This window comes from Penaeus monodon, chromosome 23 (assembly GCF_015228065.2).
Source record: "Penaeus monodon isolate SGIC_2016 chromosome 23, NSTDA_Pmon_1, whole genome shotgun sequence".
Classification (NCBI taxonomy): domain Eukaryota; kingdom Metazoa; phylum Arthropoda; class Malacostraca; order Decapoda; family Penaeidae; genus Penaeus; species Penaeus monodon.
Genome location: NC_051408.1, coordinates 39,994,938 through 39,995,459, shown reverse-complemented (window position 1 = coordinate 39,995,459; position 522 = coordinate 39,994,938). Strand labels below are relative to the sequence as shown.

At 33.0% G+C, this 522-nt stretch overlaps 1 protein-coding gene across 1 annotated transcript in view; it reads left to right on the top strand.

Moving 5' to 3' along the window:
- Positions 1-522, top strand: part of LOC119588052 (glycine-rich cell wall structural protein-like) — a 28,914-nt gene that overhangs the window by 1,014 nt on the left and 27,378 nt on the right. The window lies entirely within an intron of this gene.

Sequence of the window (522 nt, the reverse complement as noted above, 5' to 3'; positions counted from 1 at the left end):
AGGTTCATCTTTCCTTTTACAGCAAAGGCGGAAGCGGCCACCTTAGCACCAGTTACGGCGTACCCAATTAGTAGATGAAACGGGTAACTGACTCAACAGGGAATGTTATTGCTGCTTGTATGTCGATGTGCACATCCACTTATGTACATGTGTGAACATGAGCTATAATTTTCTGACAACAATAAAATGTTGATGTGTGAGTAATGACTCATTTTCCGTGGAACCCAATAATGACAGTTGAAAATGAAGACTAAATTTAGAGAGAAAAATAAAAGCAACTATTATATTGATTAATATAGATGTGGTTTATATATGTTTCAGCAAGTCATTAACAATGAAAAGAAATGCAAAACTAACATTCACTTTGCTGTGAAACCTTAATTAAGCAAGACAAACTCAGCTACAAAGGACGTAAAATATTGATTAAATGAATGAACAAATAAACGAATAGCTATATAAAATCAGAGAAATAACAAATTATCAATAAATAAAGTGGATCACTGATATTGACTTTACTAGAAG